Source organism: Manis pentadactyla, chromosome 3 (assembly GCF_030020395.1).
Source record: "Manis pentadactyla isolate mManPen7 chromosome 3, mManPen7.hap1, whole genome shotgun sequence".
NCBI lineage: Eukaryota > Metazoa > Chordata > Mammalia > Pholidota > Manidae > Manis > Manis pentadactyla.
In genome coordinates, this window is record NC_080021.1 from 197,289,245 (window position 1) to 197,310,338 (window position 21,094).

The 21,094-nt window shown below is 45.1% G+C and overlaps 1 long non-coding RNA gene across 2 annotated transcripts in view; it reads left to right on the top strand.

Moving 5' to 3' along the window:
• LOC118921484 (uncharacterized) overlaps window positions 1-21,094 on the top strand; it is a 70,037-nt gene that overhangs the window by 44,311 nt on the left and 4,632 nt on the right. For both annotated transcript variants that reach the window (XR_008996586.1, XR_008996585.1), the window contains exon 2: window positions 20,905-21,037. This is a non-coding gene — a long non-coding RNA (uncharacterized LOC118921484). The remainder of the gene's footprint in view (window positions 1-20,904; window positions 21,038-21,094) is intronic.

Sequence of the window (21,094 nt, forward strand, 5' to 3'; positions counted from 1 at the left end):
CCTTTGTTCTGGGAAGGCCTGCCGTGGGCTGGCTGGGCGGGAAAGCAGCACCGCACACAGGGAGTCTGCTTCCGAACTGCTGGGTCACAGAGGAGAAAGAAGCTGACCTGCTCCACACCACCGCACCCCACCCCCTTCCTGCTCTCCACCCCTGCTCGTCCTCCAGCGGGGTGGCCAGAGAAGCCCCAAGGGGTCCTTAACCTGGCATTTTGCACTTTCCCAGGGGGGAGCAGGAAAAGAAAGGGAACTCCCCTTCCTCAAGCCTTCCTCTGTGCCAAGCCCACTGTTGGCCACTTTCCACCCACTGTCTCGTGAACTCCTCCCACTAACTCTGCAATGTCCAGATGACACTGGGTCACAGATGAGGAAACTGAGACTCGAAGTGGTCACCTGAGCGGCAATGACTTCAGCCTTAGCCTGGAGGTTTGGCAGCATTAACTCGATTTGGGCTACAGTGTAGGATTCTGCTAGAGGGACTTCTCAAACAGCATGAGAAGTGTCACATAAAAGTGAAAACTTCACAGGGGCCCTGTGACAATCCTTATCATTAAATATCAATACGAGGCCGACGATGCAATCTCAACTGAGTGCTTTCTAAGTGGAAGGCACCATACCCAGTGCTTTACATAATTTTCTCATTCAAGTTAATCATCTCAGCGACACTGAGGTATGGATATCATTACACCCATTTTAGAGTTGGGGTGTCTGAGGCTCAGAGACGTGCGCTGACTTTCTTGAGGAGACAGAGGCCATTCCCAGAGAACAGGAGAGCGGGGACTGGACTGCAGGCTGCTGTCTCCAGAGGCCTCCCTCTCACTTGTGGTGCCCTGGGCCAGGCTGGTGTGGGGCTGCCTCTTCACTCTCAGCCCTTTGGATCACCTGGGTGTTGTCTCCTCCTCCTCAAGTGCAGCAGGTGAGCCGTTGGCTGGGAGCCAGAATCCCTCCCCAGGGCAGAGGCCAGAGCCCTGCAGCCAGGAGGCTGCAGGTCAGATGCCGGCTCCCTGTGCTGCCCACCGCATCCTGGCATTGGCCCGTCCCCAGCCCCTGTCTTATCATGGTCACAGTGACACTCAGGGAACACCCGCTCATTCCGACCTCCTTTGGGCTCCAACTGCCCATCCTCAGGGCTTCCTTTAAGCTTCCTGGCTTCTCTCCTGCTAGGTTTTGTTTCCACAGAGAAGGGTGTCCCATTTACTGAGCTCCTACTGTGTGCTGGATGTGGTGGTAAGCCAACTGCACCCCATGATGGGTGCTATTAACACCTTTGTACAGAAGAGATCACCTGGAAAGGCCAAGTCCCTTCCCCAAAGTAACACTGGGTGGTTTCTAGAAACCTGTGAAAAAATTATGGAGGGATTTTTAGTTTCAAAAGAGTACTAGCTGGCTCCTTTTTCTCCTCTCCATCCTCTTTCTACCAGCTTATTCATCAATTTGTTATTGGGATGATTTTCTCAGAGGGTCCCCAAACTTGGAGCTTTTATCTGATGACTCCCAATGTTTTCATTTAAGCAGCAGCAATGAAGGTGTCCAAATGGTACACACGCAGGATTCAAAAGTATACCTCAGTCATCTGCCTGCAGGGCCAACACAGAAGCAAGTACAAAACTCCAGCAAATTCTCTTGTTCCTGATCTTGGCACAGGGGAGGGTAGCAGTCAAATGGTGGGAGGCAAAGAGACAGGAGGTGCTGGTCTCCTAGCTCGCCTTGGTCCTCATCCACCCCTTGGCTGAGCAGTTCCTTCTCATCGGAACTGTGCCAACCACACAGCCTCATGTCAGTGGATGGCTGGATGGAGCCCCTGGGCAGGCCAAACCTCACAGTCCCTCAGGGCCTGCACACGGAGCAAGAGGCTGCAGCACATTCGCTCGGTGCCGTGAATGGGAGGCCTGGGCTCTGGGCTGGACGGATGAGGACTCTGCGGTCAGTTCACTCTCTGGGTGACCTTTGGTAAGTCAGTTAACCTCTGAGTCCAGTTCCCTCATGTGTAAAGTGGGGAAAATAATACAGATCTTGTCAGGCTAGGAACTTAGCAAAATTATGGATGTTGTAATAAACTAGGAGCTCCATAGATGTTACGCTCCCTCTTCTCTTCCCCCTCAGTCAGGGGAAGTGTGCCGAGAGCTAAGAGAAGCTCCCAGATCCATCATGTGCTCATTGGCCCGTCCCTCCCTTCTCGGCAGCGTCAGTGCCCTCTGGGATGGCTCCTGTCTGAAGCGGTGACCAGCCAAAAGCTGAGGAGTCCATCAGAGCCGCAGAGGACTTCACCACCTTTGGCCTCCCTGAACTGAAATCAAACTTCCCATCAGACATACTGAGGGCAGTCTTTCAAAAGCTACAGTCGGTGAGGCCAAATACAGGGAAGATTTTTGTAACTGTTATTGTTAAATGTTGAGAAAATAAGAAATCATATTGAACAGCAGTTAAGACCAGAGGCCCTGGGATTAATTGGCTCCTGGAGTCAAAGCTCTGCTGGGCCACTGATCAGTAGAGTGACATCAGGCAAGTCACTTCAATTTCCTTATTTCTTAAATAGTGCTAATAACGAAATCTACCTCGTAGGTTTGTTGTTACAAAGACTAAAAAATTAATATGTGTAAAGGACTTAGAATATTGAGTAGCACATAGTAAGTGCTCAATAAATGCTATTTATTTATACATTTTATTTTACGGAAGTAGAAACATAATGGAAAAAGGTCAGATGTAGAGAAAAGGGAAGAAAGAAGACTTAACTTCATAAATTAGCATCCTACAAATATTTCTTTAGGCAGCTAGTCCTTTTAAAAAATTTGTAATCTTGAATTAGAACTCTAAGTGACAAAATTATTCTTAAAAATTATGCCAAGTGTATGATTTTTAAGATTTTGCATTTCTTAGGATGCAATAGTCTCTTTCCATCCATATTTTTATAAAATTCTGGGAAAGGAGAGAGGCTTTCAGGACAGGCGCCTGAGAGGATCCCTACCAGTGAGGCATAGACACCTTTCTTCTCCAGAGTGGGGCTGACTCAGAGTTCCATAGTGATGTCTTGTTCATTCATTCATTGACTCAACCATGTTCAGTCAGTGCCTGCTTCATGTCAGGCACTGTCCCTCCAAATACAGAGACAAGTGGACCAGGGCTTGCTCCATGATGCTCAGTGTGCTGGGCAGTTAGACGTGCAGATAGCCCATGACCGTCCACTGTGGTCAGTGGCTTGATGGAGATGTGATCGAGCTGTGGTGGGGGCCAGCATGGAGCCCCAAGTCTTCCTGGGGGAGCCAGGAGAGACTTCACAGGCTCATGGAAGTCCCACAGCAGACTCACGGTCATGACGGCCAGGTTCCCTCGCCCGGGGTTCTCCCACTGGCTGGGCTGGCTTGCTTACTGAGCATGTTTCAGTGTATCGCATAGTGAAAGCCAATAACTCATTATTGGATGTTTATTATGAGTCAGACACTGTACTAGACACTTTGTATCAAATTTTTAGTCATCATATTAGCCTTATGAGGGAAGAAACATTATCTCCAATTTATAGATGAGAAAACTGAGACTCAAAAAGGTTAAATAAATCAGAGTAATGTCACATAATGGGTACAGGGCAGTGGCAGACCTGGTGCTTAAATGAAGATCTTTCTGACTCTGTCCCTGTGCCAAATGGGTTGGAACAACCAACTCCATTCTGTGTTAACTGTGTCTGCAATTCCACCTGAAGGGGAACCTGAATGCCAAAGATTCCCTGTCTAAACTGCTGGGTTCTGAGGTTTTGTGATATGAAGCAAAGAGCTTGGGGTCTCAAATCAGAAGATGTGGGTTTGTATTGTCCCACTGCCTTCTGCAATGGGAAGGAGCAGGTCCCTTCTCCACCTTGAGCCTGAACTCAATCATATGACAAAATGGGCCTAGTGACATTCATAGCCCATCCCAGGGGTCTTATGAGGCTCCAATGAAAGAAGAAAGAAAAATTTTGAGACATTATTTTGTAAAAGTAAAATCCATGTTAAACTGTCAGTTATTGAAGAGAAGGAGTATTGGTCAGCATTCAGTTGCAGGCAATAGAAAAACACTAGCTAGTTTAAGCAGAAAAATAACTTAATGAAGGGGAATGGAAGTTTACAAAATTGTTGGAAATGCTAGAAGACTTCTAGGTGGTAGGGAGTTGGGGAAGCATAGTGTTTAGCTCTCAATTCCCTGTGATCAGGAGTGACATTTCTCTCCTACTTTAAGAAACTTTAAATTAAAGTACTCGGAATTAGGGTATGTGTGAGTGGCTGGCACTCTTACTCATGCTGGGGTCATGTGAATTGATCGGTGCAAACTTGTGGTCAGGAATGTACCGAAGGAGGCTGGAACAGACACTGGCAAGCTAAAAATCTGGTTCTAATGCATACACTCAGTGATTTAGTAGAGCACCCACACTCAGCTCTGCCCGATTTCTTCTGCTCCAAAGATGGAATTAGGAATGTATTGTCACCTGCCCATCCCCACTCTACTGAGAGTTTGGGACAGCAGGGGATTAGGAGAACTTGAACATCGAGCGACCAGAACTAACCTGGCAAAGCTAGACACTGAACAGTGGACAGTCAGGAAGGGTACCACAACTTTAAGGCCAGCGGAGGAGAACAGCGAATGGGCCAGGTGTTCAGGACGGAGGGTAGGGGCAGATCACGTGGAGGATGAGGCTACTCCATGAGCTTGAAAATCAGCTCTGTTCACTGCTCACTTTGGTTAACCATCATGAGTGTGATGTGGGGAGGGGGGTCAGTCCAGCTGAAAGAATGGGACATGGGACACAGAGGGAGGCCAAGGCTGAAAGGTGCTGCTCATCCTGCAGGCAGACATGCGAAGTGAGCCTGTGATATGCACCTGCCCCATGCAATGGGACACACATTTCCAGTACCTTCTTCATTACCTTCTTCATTATCCAGTACCTTCTTCCAGTACTTCATTCCAGTACCTTCTTCATTACCCCTCTATGCTTACACACTCATTTTCAAGCAATGATCAGTTTGGAGGAATTTCAACTAAATGAAATTCATCTTAACCGGACACCCAAGATGCAAAATAAAAGTTTTTTTCTAACAACAATAGTCATTATTAAAGGAAGTCTAAAATAAGAACTTAATCTTTCCAGTCACTCTTTTTGCAAAGACAGGTATGAGGTTTCTCTTAAGGCTTTGCAGTTCTCTTCGGGGGATAGGGTCTTTTATAAACCTGTCAGGGACATCACCTCTGGTTTCACAGGATGGCCACGCCCACTTCTGCATGTCTTCTTTCCCAGCGATAGATCGTTTGTGGGGTTGGTAGGGATGTAAGGACAGGGAGGAGTTATTAAAAATGAAAGTAATCCACTTCTCAAATTATGCATAATTTTGATTAATGGATGCAAAAGACAATCGCTGGCTCAGTAAATGATTATAGGTGGGTTGTCCCTGTGGGGAAGCAGAGTTATGGTGTTGATTCTGGGAGGGGTGGCCCAGCACACTTGGGAACCTGGACCATCTTCACTGCGATCAGAGGAAAGGGATTGGTGCACTGAGTCTCAAATCCAGAAGGGTGCCCTGGCTTTCAGCAGCATCCACACTGTCTCTGTCCCAGTTAGTATTATAGCTGAGAGGATCTTGAGGGCATAACGTCGACAGCTCATTTCACAATTAGGAAAACTGTGGCCCAGAGAGTTGCTGGGAACTTTCCTCTTTTCTTGAATACTGAATGTATAAAATATTGAATAAGTAGACAATGAACTTGAGCATAATGTTTCCACATAGAAACCCAAATAGCCAATGAACAGACGGGAAGATGTTTAATTTCACTAATAATCAAGGAAATGCAAATTAAAACGCTGGAGTACCATTTCTCTCCTACTTTAAGAAACTTTAAATTAAACTACTCGGAATTAGGGAATGTGTGAGTGGAGGGCACTCTAGATCATGCTGGGGTCATGTGAATTGATTGGTGCAACCTTGCGGTTGGGCATTTGGGCCGTACGTGTCACTATGTGCCAAGAGCCTTAAAGATATACATACAGTTTTTGACACAGCAGTTAAAATTTCAGATATTTATCTTATAAACAGTATTATAGATGTTCACAAAGATTTAGCTACAAGGTTGTTCATTTATGAGATACATATTCCAAAGTAGAGGACTCTTGGCATAGTTCATTCATAGAATGGGATATTTATAGCCATAAAAACATCGGCATTCTTCTTCCTGATTTGTTTCCAAGCCTTATTTAGTATCATTTATAATTGAAAAAGCCTAAAACTTTGGTGACAAAAGCTGCAGATTTAAAGTCCTCATCCCATCTCTTTCTAGGTGGGTGACTTCTTAAGTCATTTCAGCTTCTGAGCCTGTTTCCTCAATGTACAACGAAGTCAGAAATAATATGTAAATTGTGTGTGCTGAGGATTCCTGAACTAATTTGCAGGCAAGCCCCTTGTAAACTTTACACCATCCAGAACTCATGATTATGGTGATTTCTTCTAACTATAGCTGCACCCACAGCCGGGAACCCCCTTCCCTGCTAGAAGTAGGGTTATTTCTAAGAGGGTGCACCTGCCCTTCTTCTGCCTGTGGCAGAACAAAAATTTCAAGCCACCCGGACCTCTCTACCCCCTACCTAGAGACTGTTTAGCACAGCTGCAGTACCCAGGGAGCCTGGACAATGGAGGAATGGAGGACAGGTGAACATCAGTGGCCAAGCCATTTGCAGCCATTAAAGGGGGAGCTGGGGGCGGGGTGTGGGGGCAGTGACCAGACTATGAGGGAAGTAACCTCAGTCACAAGCACACAGAGTTCCCTAACTCAGGCGACATGGGTGTGAGTGTTGCCATAGCTATGGGCGAACGGTAACATCTGCTGCATTAAAGCGAAAGAAACAAACAAATATCCCTCAGTCTTTAAGACTAAAATGGATCTATTTACAAAGGGAACTTTACATCACTGCGATAAATGAAAACCAAAACAGAGTTACTTGCTAAAGGGAAAGTTAGCCAAGGCAAATGGACAATGATAACAAGACGATGAAATGAAATTCTAGCTAGTCTGGCCTGCTGAAGCCTCCTCCCAAGTTATGTGCTCGGTTACAGAGGAAGGTAGCAAGTCTACAGAGCTGTGGGCGTGGGGGTGGGGCTCCCGTGAGCACCAACACGAGTGTTTCTCTTTGACAGACAGTCGGGAGGAGAAAGAATTGGAAAGTAATTACCCATTTTATTGTTATTTTCTTTTAAACTTGTGATTTCTAAAATCCACCTGTATAGATTTCCTGAGCTGTTTTGTGCCCCACGGTTTGAGAAATATTGACTTAGTCAAAGTCTCCCACCATCTTCCAGCCCATTTCATAGACGTGAAAACTGTGGCCCAAACAAGAGAAGAAACTTGTTCAAAGCCCACAGTGCCTCAGTGGTTGAGCTGGCCTGAGACCCAGCACCTCACTCCCCCCTGGATGCGCCTTCTTCCCAGCACTCCAATGGGCAATGTAAGGAGATTTGGTTGCAAAAGATAAACAAGTTGAGCAAAGACGAGCTCTGAATCGCTGAGACTTTTGTCTCGAGGTAATTACAGCTGTTCTTTTGCATTGTGGCTCTGTGTTTAGAAAAACGGCAAAAACACTGTGTATTCTTCAGAGAATATATATTTCTAATTACAGACTTTGTTTGAAATGGCCTATGTTTAAGTGCAGAGTTCCACGTGCAGCTGAGAGCAACACAGATAAAACTGCTTCGTCCAAGCTGTCTCACACTCAAGATACTGATGAAAGATCACCATTTTTGCCATATTTGCAGAACACTTTACATCTGAGTGATTCTCTCTAGACTGTGCATTCGCAAGGTGTTTTCACACATACTGACTCGCTTGGGGATCAGCCTGACCACGTGAGGGAGGTGTCACTGTTTTTCCCTTGGATAGCTGAGGGTGCTGAAAATCTGAAACAGAGGCTTGGCAAGGGTCTCGTGCATCGGAAGGGGAGAGAGCCTGAGAACAGGACTCGAGCCCAAAGCCAGAGTTCTTCTCACGCCTCCTCTTTCCCTGGCCATCCATGTCTGCCACTGCCTGTGAGCCTTGGGGGCAGTTTTGCTGGCACCAAGTGTTGGAAGGGAAGTGTTTCAGAGCTGAAGTAGCCAGGAGTGCAAGGGCGAGTGTCTTTGGATGGAAAAGCTTCCGCCGGGTGGTGTTGGGAATGAAGGAAGGGGAAGGACAAAGGCGCTGAGGAAGCCCACCCCCCATCAGAAGGGGACACCAGCAGTTTCTTCTTGCAAAGCAGAGTTATATTTTTCCGAGTCCTCGGCAAGAACCATCACTTCCTCAGGAAAACCTCCCCCGACCCCTTAAAGCATATCATGTCTTTGATTTATAGTTCCATTGTGTCCCATCTTTTTCTTTTCTGATAATTTTCGTTATTAGACGCTTCACAAGGGCATGGGTATGTTTGTTAATCACTGCTGTATTTCAGAGCCTAGTATTGCGCCTCGGACATAGTTGGTGCTCGGTAAATATTCACTGACTGCGCCACGACCCTACAGAAAGGTAGGGAAGATATTCTTCAGCACGTGTCCTAGGAAGGCAATGGGGGCGGTGTTGTGCATATGTTCTCAGAGTGTGGTCTGGGGACCCTAGGAGTCCCTGACAGCCTTTCAGGGGGTCCACAGGGTTAAAGTTATTTTCATAATAATACTAAGATGTGACTTGCTTTTTTGTCTGCCATTTTCTCATGGGCGTACAGAAAAGTTTTCTGGAGGCTACTTGATGTGTGATGACTACTGGAGCGTGTGCTGTGTATTCTTGGGCTTTAAATCTTTCTCAGTTTTAATTTCTAATATGGTGATTGATAATAATCCTTAGAAACAAAGGTTCTCTGGGGTCCTCAATAATTCTGAAGACTGTAAAGGAGTCCTGAGACCATGATGTTTGAGGACATTAGCCTAGTGGGAAAAGTGAGCCCTCCTAGAGCCTGAGGGCCTGGGTTCAAATCCTGGGTGTGTCTGGTCTTAGGTGGACTGTATAACCTGTTGGTGGCTTAGTTTCCTCATCTGTAAAATAGGGAGACAATAAAACTAATCACACAAGACGTAAGGTTGTTGACTGGTTTAAATATGTGTAGAGTCCTATTAAAAGTAACTACAACAATGCCTTGTTCAGTGTAAGTGTTCTATAAATACACTTTAAATAGGTATTACAGAGGTCTGGAGGAGTTGAGATCTGTTCTGCGTCATGCTGGTAGGCCGCAGCACAGCCCTCCCTGAGCTACGGTGGGACTGAGGGTGCGTTTAGCTCTTCCTGTGCCTGGCAGATGCAGAAGCTAGTAGCAGGGTCCTTGTCTCCCAAATGGCCCAGGGACCAGCCAGCCGGAGAAGGATGTTTGATTGGTGGCTGCACAAGTGACCAGTTCCTGCCTGCAGGGGCCCGAGAGAGGCACTGGTGGGGAGGGAAGAGAGCCTCAAGGACAGCAGCTTGGCCCGCTTGCCTGGGAAGTCCGTGCAGGCACTGTGCTCTGGCACCTGCCTCGGAGAAGGCAACAGCACTGGCCTGGGCCAGGGAGAAGCTTCGATTCCTGGAAATGTGCATCAGCACATTCATTACTGTCTTATCAGCAAAGTGCAGAGGAGGCCAGGGAGCAAGGGACGGATCTTGTTACTTGTGACGAAATGCCCTTCTGGTCAAGTATGAAAAATGCTTTAGGAATGAGTTCACAGCCATGGTGTGAAAACAGATGTTAGAGCCTTTTTTTTCCCCCCCACTTGACATAGTTTGGGAAGACAGGGCAGGAATCAAATGTTTGAAGCCCAGCTGCTCACGTGTCTAAAAGGCCCTGGGATGATGTCAGAAGAGAGACTTGCAGGTCAAGGCTTCAGGGACTGGCAGGGCCCCCATCCACTGCCCTATACATAAGGGGAAACTGAGACCAATTTGTGGGGGGAAGGTACCCAGGGAAAGGAGTTTGGCCAGGGTTCTCTGAGCCTTTGCTAATACCTGGAACAAAATTGGCAACCATCACAAAATCAGGGCTGACAATCTTGAATTGATTTATAAAAAAGGGACTTAGGAAAAATTAAGTTCTTATGACAGGGCAAAGGTCTTATCTAATAGTTTATTGTTTTCTTTTAAATAATTAAGTAAAATAATTAAAATATCCTTTCCCTTGAAATGAATCCATGTTTATCAGGGAATAGAAGCTTTCCACCACAGAGCTGTGGACATGGCAGGATTGATGAGTGAGAAGAGGTCAGGATTTGGCATCAAGTAGAACTGAGGTAAAAAATCCTGGGTCTGCCAATTCAATCATTGTGTGATCTTGGGCAAGTTGCCGAGCTTCAGTTTTTCCTTTACAAAAGTGGGGATAATGATACTTTCTTGAGAGGGCTGCTGTGAAGAAAGTAGAAGTGCTATCAACAGCTACCTTCTGTGAGCACTTCCTGTGTGCCAAGTGCTGGGCCATGTGTTCCCATGGATTATATGCATTTCATCTTCCTCCAAACTGAGTGTTCTGACTGTTAGGAGTCCCATTCTATAGATAAGGCAATGGGGACTCAGAGAGGCTAAGCACCTGCTCACTTAAGGTCACTGAGTCAGTAAGGCTCCCGGTGGTCGTAGCACATGTAAGAGGTGCAGAATGAATGGCTGTCAGGATTATATTCTTAAAATAATCATATTTTACTTCACTCCATTTATATGGCATCACAAAGGCCGTATTACTCTGAGGTCATTATTGAAAAGAAGTCTGGAAAGCAGTTCCAAGAAGTATCTGAAGGTAAAACCCAAAGTCTCTTCAGTAAGTGGGATGAGGAATGAATACGGTGGCTTTGGCCTACAGATACTGTCTTGAGAGGTTTGAGAAAAAGAAATAAGGGCCCCTGAATGAGAGTCTGTATCATAAAATTAATAGTGGAAGCCCTACATTGAGGCTCTACCATGGCTCTTCCCTGGGTGAACCAAACTATTCTACTTTTCTGCTTTGATGGGGTTTATACAACACATTGGAGGGATACTGGTTATCTGGTGCTGGTCACAAGGTCAGGTTGGCAGACATATATAAATATCTTCATTATAACATATGGATCACTATATAGTAAACACCCTTTTTTTATTGCATCCTTTTTCATTATGTGGGACTCATGGGAGAAAATTAGGGTCAGGGTCCCTCTTTGAAGAGAATGTTGGGAGCCACTCAGTTGAGGGTTGCAACCACTGCAGAATTGTTTTATGAGCAGAGATTGTCCGAGATGGGCACAGGAGTTCAGAAAATGCTGCGTGACCCACTGATTCTGATGCCTATAAAACCCTCCATCACTGGAAAGAACTAGAAGCATATCCATTCCATCTCATCATTCTAAAGCAGTAGAAGGAGGTAAGAGAGTGGACAGGACTTATCCAGCATCACCAGGGAAATCAAGGCAGGTCTGAGACTCCCAAGTCATTGATTTTTCCTCAATTGTTTTCAGACATCTTGGGTGTGTTTTACAGAGATATTTTCTGAACTCTTTGGATATGAAGCCCTTATTAGTCAATAACAAAGGAAGGCCTCCCAGAGAAGATGTATTAAAATACAAAGAAAAATATACCTATCATAAGAGCACAGCTCAACTGATTATCATGAAACCTATGCAAATAGCACCCGACTCATGAAACAGAACATGACTAGCAACATAAAACCTCCCATCTCATGCTTCCTTGTAGTAATGACTGCTCCCCTAGGGGTAACTACCATCCTGAATTCTAGCACCATAAATTGATCTTGCATTTTTGAGCTTTTTATGAATGGAATCTTATGGGATGTACTCTTTTGTGTCTGGTTTCTTTCACTCAATATTATATGTGTGATATTGTCTCATATCTTTGCACACTACGGTAGATCATTCTCATTGCTACATTCTATTCTGTGGGTATATTAGAATTTCTCAATCCATTTCCTGTTGATGCACATCAGTTATTATGCATAATGCCATTGTGAGCATTCTAAGGTATGTTTTTTGGTTCATGTGCGCTCACATTTCTATTGGGTCCATACAGCAGTGAAATTGCTTGACGATGATGAGAGAACTTTCCAAAAAGGGTGGAAGGAAGCTCTTCCAGCAGAGGAAGGGTCTATGCACAGACATATAGGTGCAAGCGATGCACACATATTTCCCAAATGTGGGGAATGCTCAGTGACCCAGGGGATTGAACATACGGTGTCCTTGAAGCCTGAGCCATGAGATGCTTCCTCTCGTGGGACAGCCTGTCTCTCCCTCCTCACCTCTACCAGGCTAATTCATTTGTATCTCAGCTTTGAAGCCACTGTTTCCTGGGAGGCTTCTCAACGGCCCCTGCTTGGGAAGTTATCTCCTCTGAACCCCTATATCCTGCCATGATTCTCATGAACACAGCATGTCCCTCATTGGCCTGGCATTGTTGATCTTGCCTTTCTCCATGCTAGACTTTGAGTTCCTTGAAGGACAGAACAGGGTTGGCTTCCAGAATCTTCTGTCCACCTTGAATCCACTCTCCCTTTCTTCTGTCCTGCTCTTTGTCCAGAGCAGCTGACCTCTATGGCTGCATCCTTGCCCTTTGCTTGTGGCTCTGGTCAGTGGAGGAGTCCCCTTAGAAGACTGGAGGTAGAGAGGAGAGTGAAAGTGGGTGATCTTTCCCCTAGCCCTTGCTCTTCAGGGTTCTCTTGGGCTGCTTGCCTTCCCAGCAGAAGGTTTAGCTTCTCTTCAAAGAAGCAACTCTATTCCTTTGGGCCTAGCGGTACTGACAGTCCTGACATTTCTAGGTTGGGGGTACTGCACTGTCCTTGTGGCTGTCCTACTAGTGAGGCGGTCCTGCTTGCATTATCCTAGATGTGCATGCCATCAGCTGGGACCTTGATTGCTACATGCATTTTATTCATCTGTGTCCACCTAGCAAACAGCCTGGTGCATGCTAGCGATCCGTGGAGGTTTCTTGACTAAATAAATGGGTAACAAACTGGGAAAGGATGAAGATGGAGGAGCTGGCCAAAAGCCCACAGTGAAGGACCTTGAATGTCCTTCTGAGAGGTTGTCTTCAGTCTTTAAAACCAGGTGTTGCAACTTTTAGTGTCTACAGAGGTCACATAGGTACAGGTGGGGATTATGGCAAACAAGGACGTGAACGTCACCTATATGATGCCTTCATCAGCCCATTCATGCTCTGCAGGAATGTGGAAGCAACATGGCCAGATTTTCTGAATTTTCAAAAGTAATCTGAATCCTAATTTTCTATTTTTTGTGTGTGCAATTTCTGATTTTAATTGTGAAATGCCAAGATTTAAGTGTTGTCAACATTCTAAATTTGAAAACTGACAAATAAAGGGAGGATGCTAGTTTGTAAGCCCTCTGCAGCCAGTGGGGGGCCATTGGACGGAGCGAAGGAAGTGATGAGCTCAGATGCCACACAGCGCCATGGAAAAGATATGCCCAGGAAATGAGTTGCAGAGACGGTGGGCCCTTTGATCTTGGTCCCTAAAGCAGTTCAAATATACTGAGAGACTCTTAACACTGCGAACACTAATCTTTCTCCATGATGGGTAGTTTTTTCTTAAATCAGTTTTTTGTTCTAAAAATAGTATTTGGTGGATTTCTCCGCTTTAGTCAGGTTCCCAGCCACTTTCTCTATTTCTGCTTCAAGCTGGGAGCTCTGAGTTCTTTTGGGTTTTATCAAATTATACACTGTGCAAAGGCATCCATTTCACCAACAGATGGACTTAATGTGCATGAAAATACATGCCGTTTAAAGAAACTAAATTAGTAGTTCCACTTCTTTCCCCTTTTATTAAAGACAGAGCTGCAGGAGAGCTCTCTGCTATAAAGCCAGACTTTACAGACATCAGCAAAATGAGGTTTATTTGGATGGAAATCGGACAGAACATCAGAGGAGTCCTTTTCAACACCGAGCCTGCAGGTTTCAAGCAGAGACCAGGAGAAGACGGGCTCCCAGTCCCAGCAGGGGTTTAAAAACAAGAGAAGGAGAAGAATTTTGAAACCTTGTATCTCTTTAAGAGTTGGAGGCTTTCCTGAAAGAATGGGTTCATATTTTCCCCTGATCAAGGGCAAGGTGGTGTGAGGACTACAGCAGCTGAGTGAAGCAGGGGCTATAATCCATGGAGCACTGGGACTGGAGTCAGAGGACCTAGATTCCAGCCCTGACTTTGCCGCTCACCCATCCTGTTCCCTCAAAAGACTTCCTTTTCCTCCCAGACGTGGGTTTCTCGTCTGGAAGGGTGAGGCAGTCACTCTGCTCTGTCTACCCCCTGAGGTATTCTTAGAGCAAGAACAAAAGGAGATATTGGGAAGGAAAGCTCCTTCTTTTCCATGATTTTATTTGTGTATTTATTTATTATGGTTATACAAATGATAACATGAATGCATTCTAACTGTGAAATGTCAATCAGTACATTGTACATCCCCCTTTCCTTTATGTGTATGTGTCCTTGATGTTTAAAAATGCAATTCTATACATAGACGTGCAATATAGACATTATGGTGCTTTTTGGGGGGGTCTCGTAAACAGAATTATGGTACACACACTGCACAGTCTGCTTGTTTTGCTAAATAAAATGTCCTATGTCAGACTACAAATCAGCCATATTAGTTTCACAATTACCACAGTTTGGGTGCACCACAGTCCTTTCAACCTTTCCTTACTAATGTGTGGTATGGTTCTAGGAATGTTTCATTGCTACCAGAAAATGCAGTTTTTACCTCTTTATACCCATGTGAAAGTATTTCCCTGGGGTAGATATCAAGAACTGAAACCACTTGATCAAAGAGAATGCACATTTAATGTTTTTATAGATACCGACAAATTGCCCTTGAAGCAGTCCCCTGACGTGCATTCTTGCAAGTAGTACTTAAGAGCACAGCTTTCTCCCTGTCTCACTGATGCTAGATATTATTAGTCTTTTAATTTTTGCCAATCTGATGAGCAAAAAGTGAAATCTCACTGTCATTTTAATTAGTACTCCCAGTTAACTAGTAAGGTAGAGCAACTTCCCATATCCTTCCTGGCTCTCTCTAAATATGAAATCCTGGCTGCCATGCAGGAATAGCTAACATAAAAGTGATGGTTATGGTCAAAGGCATGGCAGCTGTGGGAGCTTGGTGACTTTGGTCAAGGTACTTCACTTTCCCAAGCCTCTGTTTTCTCACCTGTACAGTGGGAGACATACTGTCATCAGCTGAATGTTTGTGCTGCAAAATTCACACATGGGAGCCCTGATCCCCAGTATGTGTAGGTGGAGGCCTTTGGAAGGTGATTAGGGTTACATGAGGTCACGAAGGTGGGGCCCTCCTGATGGAATTAGTGCCCTAATCAGAAGACTTACCAGAGCACTTGCTCACTCTCTCTCTCTGCCATGTGAGGACACAGCACAAAGCAAGAAGCCGGGGAGAGAGCTCTCACCAGGAGCAAAACTGCCTGGCACCTTGATCTCGGATCAGACCTCCAGAACTATGAGAAATAACTTTCTGTTGTTGACACTCCCCTGACTATGGTATTTTGTTATGGCAGCCATAGTCAACTCAGAGGCATACTGGCTGTCACTGCTGTTCCCGTCCCTGAGGATTGTCATGGGAATTGAATGTGAATGTGCATTCAAGGCCTTTTGTGACAGTGTACTAGCCAACCTTCCAGAAAAATGGAACCAATAGGAGATTTAGCATGCCCCTGAGCTGTCTGCCAGGACAGGAGTGAAATGAGGGGGGAAACGCTGACATCGAACACAGTGCTTTCTTTGGGCCAGCCCTTGTGGGTTGGGCTTTCCATGTGCTCCCTCAGCTCTCACAGCAAGCCTGTGAGGTAGACACTATGGTTATTCTTGTCCTGTAGGTGATAAAGACACTGCAAAGCTAAGTAACTCACCCAAGTAACTAGTAAGGGGTAGGACTCAGGTTCGGTGCTTCTCTTACATTTTTTCAGCTAGGGTCTAGATGCATTATCAAAATTGGGCAGATGCTCTGAAAGTGCCTCCGATAGCCTGGCACATGGTAGCTACTCAGTGAGTGGCACTCACTGTTACTACTGTGGGAGGGTTCTGGGGATGCTGAGTGGGCTGACCAGGGAAGGACCGGGGAGCAGAGGCTTGTCTCTGTGAAGAGTCAGGTGAGCTGACCATGGTAGCGTTTGAGGTTTTCTGGGCTGTCAGGGTAGGAGAGGATATGGGTAAGATGCCTAAAGTCAGGCTTCTTTGCTAAGCAGTGAACAATCTCTTAGCATGACTTTCCACTTTATCCCTACTTCCCCTGGCCTAGTTTGGGTCATTTGCCCCCTCTGGGCTCTTGCTTCCTAAACCATCTCTAGGTTTATTCTCCAACCAGAGCATCACCTGCGTCTACTGCTGGATTATTTCCTGTTGAACAGCTCGGGTGATGCAACAGCCCAGCTCAAGAACTTTCCAGGCCTGCACCATCTGGCTCAGACATAGCTTTCCAATCTTTTTGGTTTTGCTCCTTTAAGCATCTTGTGCTATGAATCAGGATATTTGTTTATTCTTCAAACATTTGTTGATGCCCACCTAGTATGTGTCAGCATTGTGTTGGGCAGGAGGCGCTCCATAATTATTTGCCAAGTCCTCCTGATATGGAGGCTGATGTTCTGACTGATTTCCTCCTGTGAATTTCAACAAATGAGAACTTAGAGCATAGTGCTAAGCAGTTCCAGAAGTGGGACTTCCTGTAGAATAACATCGGCTTGTAATGCCTGGGATGAAACCCAGACTGAGTCAGAGTCGTGGAGGGGGAGATGCAGGCATCCCTCCTTGGTAAAGCTCCTCAGCTCTTTCTAACACATAGTCATGTTTGAAAACAAACTGCTTTAGAGGTTAGCTTTGTTCTTCTCTGGGCCATGGGTTATCAGCTTGAGGGGATTTTGCACACTGGGTGTAATATATATAAAATGACTTTGTTATAACAATTCCTTAGAAGGAAAACTTGGTGATTATATAGAGAAGAGTCAACTCATAAGAACAAGAGTGACTGTACTACAGTCCAAAGTTCAGAAGCTGTATTTCAGAAATGATGCCCTAATGTAAATTATAGCAATAGGCAGAACAAGGCTGTAAAAATTTACCAGCAAGTAAATAAAGAACCTAAACATTATAGAGCACATGGCGATAAAGAAATATTAGCTCAGTTGCCTTTTACCATCTACTAGCCACCAAAGCAACATTGCTATTAATCCATCACTATCTGGAGAAGTTGGTCTGGGTGCCTGTCACTGATTAGATTGTGCAAAAAGCCATCAGCCTGCTGTTGAGCCAGAAGGTAGTTAGAGAAGGGTGGGGAGGAGGCAGAAATAAGATTGCTTCTAGTAAAATCCTGCTCTGACTCCACCAAGGTGACTGGATTCATTTAGAGAGAGGAGGCAATCATCAAAATTACATTTGCTCTTTGTGTTACATTTGAAATGTGTATTCTGTAGTTTGTATGTGTCTAGGTATTTATTCTTATCAGCAGATTGTAAATGCTGCATAAAACTGACTTGCCTGGTTTTTAACTCACTTCTTGATATGTATACATTTTCCCAACATTTTCTAGACCTTTGGGTCATGATGAGTAAGGACAGAATAAAAGCTAACCAAACTAAATGGTTGGCTAGAATATATGGTAGGGCTGGTAGTGTGAAGCGTGTTCTGGTTCCAATAAAAAGCATGGCCTCTTAGCACAGCCAGCAACCCCCTTCCCCCACCCCACCCCCCAGTTTACTCAGTCATAGAAGTAACACACTTACCTCACACTTGCTTTGCGCCTTGCTGGACTCTCCCACATGGGGAGTCCACCAGCATTTGCATGTGTGGGGCATGACCGGCACTCTGTGTGAATAGGCAGAAGGAAAGGCAGACACACGTCACCCATATCTCTTTTGCCCACCTGCCGGTTCCTTTGTTCCATCAGAACTCACTTGCAAACATGTATTCAAAGATAAAATTATTAATAATTTCAAGACGGTGCCAGTAGAGCATTAAGCTAAACATGGAGCTCTTCTGAGGGCGAGGCTCCTGGCAACTGCTCAGGTCACAAGCCCGGAAGGGGAGCCCTGGGTGCCATAAAGGGATGTGCAGAGCTGGTGAGTGCAGAATAGCACACTCTTTCAGAAAACATTTTGACCTTTGGTGTGATGTTCATACCTAACAGACCTAGAATTCCATTTCTGGGGTTGTATCCTGGTGTCACAATTATAAAGTTTTCTAAAAAAGCTTTATTTATATAGCTGCTTATTACAGAATTATGCAGCGCCATTAACAACTAGCTATAACCTCAATATGTAACAAAAAAAGAATGATTAATTGATGGACGTTACCTTGTTGAAGTGTTATGCATCCAGTGCAACCATGGAGACTGACTCAATGCATGGGAAAAGACAGCTGCTTAAATGTTAAGTGGAAAAACAGAAGAGGTAGTATTACATGCTACACATTATGGGTCCATATATATCACCAAGTAAATGCTAATCAAATACTTTATAGTCTCTGGGTGGTAGATTATGGGTACTTTTCTTTATTGTATTTTCCACTCATTTCAGACTTTATTTGTTGAACACGGATTCCTTAATTACCTGTTTATTTAGCCTGAGTTTTCTGGGGATCCACATGACTTCAGGGCTTCAGGGTAATGGTGCCATAGCATAGAGAGCGCATAGCATGTGGCATTCTCAGCCTTGTCCTCAAAAGAGAATTGTTCCTTTTAAGTGACTTGGCAGGGGAGACTGAGAAGGGGGTCAGGAAGGTTCTTTGAGGAGGGAAGGTGTTTTTTCTGACTGGGTTATCATTGAGCTTATGTATCATTGAATACTTAGCCTGTATTTTGCCAACAGCTTCATTTTGCCTTGTACCCAAGTGCTGACAGTGGTGAGGGGAGTGCCTTTGGATTGCCAGTCCTCTCTGACCAGCAGATCTCAGTGAGATCTTACTGATCTGTGTTAGAGTTCATTGAAAGGGCTTTATGATGATTTTACCTCTGAACTAAGAGTAGCCTGGGCATAATGTGGAATCCATGGGATTGAAACTCAAAAAGAACCTGGGTATGAATCCGGCTCCACCTGGTCCCAGCTGTGAGGTTTCTGAACCTCAGTTACTACGGCTGTAAAGTGGGAATTGTACCCCTCCATATGGCAGTGACTGAGAGGACGCCATTAGAACACTGAACTAGATGCTGTGTGCACAAGAACTGTCCTGGGAAAGTTGTTCTGTGAAGTGTTGGTCATTGGTCTCACTGCAAAGCCTCATACCCCATACGCCTCTGGGGGATTAGCAGGTCAAGGTTTGGCAACTGAGATGGCAAATTAGTTTCCAAATATATTGTTTCCAGTAAAATTAATCTTTTCAAAACAGTTTATGGTGTTTCGTGTCTCACAAACCACAGGGTTTATTGTTCGTCGTATTTATAGCTTCATGAGAAGTATTCTTTTTTATGCTTTTAAAGTATTCCAAGAAAAATAAAAGGAATTTCTTATCATAGTCACAAAAAGCAAAAAGATCCCCTTTGAATTCTAGAGGTGGTCAAACCTAATGACTAGAAAAAGACAAAGGCCTCTAGGGAACTTTTATTAAGCACTGCAATAAGCAGAAGCCATGACTGTATTTGTCCTGCATTCACTCACGCCCACGTTCATGAGTATCTGCTGAGCTCCCGAAACCAGGTCCCGGGGAGAGCACGAGCAGTGAGGTGCGGCTCCTCTGCCCACCCTTTCCTCATCTCTTCCCCAGGGAGACGGGCTTGTAAACTAGCAGTGACACTATGCACACAAAAGGTACGGGAGCCATGGTTGGGGGCACCAGCTCTGGCTGAGGGAATCAAGGGTGGCTTCTTAGATGCCAGACTCTCACTCTCCCCAGATCCTTCAGAGCTCTGGCACTCACGCCGTGCCCATGGTTGTTGGCAGTGTCGACGGAGGCCGGCCCACCCTCGGGCAGGCACTGAAGGTCAGAGAGGACAGGCCGCCCAAAGGTGCTCCCTCACCACTGTCAGCACTAGGGCCCGAGGCAGAATGAAGCCGTGGGCAAGACACAGGCTGAGTCTTCCAGATTCCAGCTCCCTACATGCCCCTGTAACTTTGGCAAATGCCCTAACAGGTTCCCCAGGTTGCAGAAATAAGGTGCTGGCCTGTGAGTGGCTATCTTTTAAGAGACCCCAGTGGGTGAGGGGAGTAGCCTTTTTCAGACCACCTGGATCAGAATCCCCCAGGGCTTGTTAAAAAGCAAATCCTAGAGGAACTAAGTAAGTCAGAATCTCTGGGCGTGGGACTGGCAGGATGTTTGTGACCAGATCCCCTGGGTACCCTTGCACACAACCTAGTCTTTAAGAGTCACTGGTGTCAGAGAAGGAATACATAGCTCAAAGTCAGTAGTCCTGGCTCTGACATGGGCAAGTCATTTTACTTCTTCGGGTTTTAGTCTCCACATTTGTAGAATGGGCCAGGAGAATATTTCCCCTGCAGTGTGGCTGTGAGATTGAGATAAAATGATGTGGGTGATCTCACGTCATAATGATAAAATACCTTGCTTAAGTGCTTAACCTTTGCAATTACTTTTCAAAACAGTGCATTCTCTTTTCAAAGAGCTCTTACCTGAATAAAAGTCCTTTTATAAATGTGCTGGGGATTTGAGGAATAGTCTTTACATCTTCTGTCTGGGTTATAACTTCTGAGGTGCTGTCAACATAACCCATCTGCATTGAATAAAATGTATTTTGGAAATAAATGACAAAGAATCCCTTGTATTTCTTTGTGCGTCTAGTCTAGGAAGAGACACGTAAACAATTTCGATGTAATTGGGAAATGATGATGGTCCTAATAAAAACATTTAAATTAATAATAATAATTATAATTAAAATTTTTTTAGTATTACTGTGTGCTATGAACTCTGTTAAGTGTTTTTATTTTCTCATTTAAGCCTCATTATTATTCTATAAGATGGGCATTATTACTTGAATTTTACAGGTGATGACACTGTAGCCCAAAAGAGGTGAAATGACTTGCCCAAGGGCATACAGTCAGAGTGGAAGACTTCAGATTCAGATCCAAGCCCTTCTGATTCAAGTGGAGGATGATGAAGGCTGAGAGTGACTGTAAGGTAGGCATTAATGTAACCTCATATATTCCCAGGAGCCAGTGTAACTGGAGGGTCTTA